A 339-nucleotide genomic window follows, 5' to 3' on the forward strand; every position below is an offset into this window, starting at 1 on the left:
GTAAAAAAATATGGTATTTACTATGTTTTTAAACATATTTTTGTAGTTTATGATTAATTTTTACAAGTTTTTATTTAAGCATTAAAACACATATTTCTAATAATAAACTGCTTACTTATCAAAAAGCCTACTTTAGTAATATATTTACTTCTTAATTAAGTAGCTTTTTCTAAAGTAAAAAACATCATTCTCAAATTTTTCCATTTTAAAACTTTCAATATTTACAAACTTTTCAAATGTATAATTAGATTATAAAATTTTTTATAATACTTTATTACAGTGCTTCTGAAATGGGGTTCGCAGAACCCTAGGGTTCCGTGACGCCTCTCAGGGGTTCCG

This window comes from Thalia democratica, chromosome 8 (assembly GCF_965202585.1).
Source record: "Thalia democratica chromosome 8, ktThaDemo2.hap1.1, whole genome shotgun sequence".
Lineage (NCBI taxonomy): Eukaryota > Metazoa > Chordata > Thaliacea > Salpida > Salpidae > Thalia > Thalia democratica.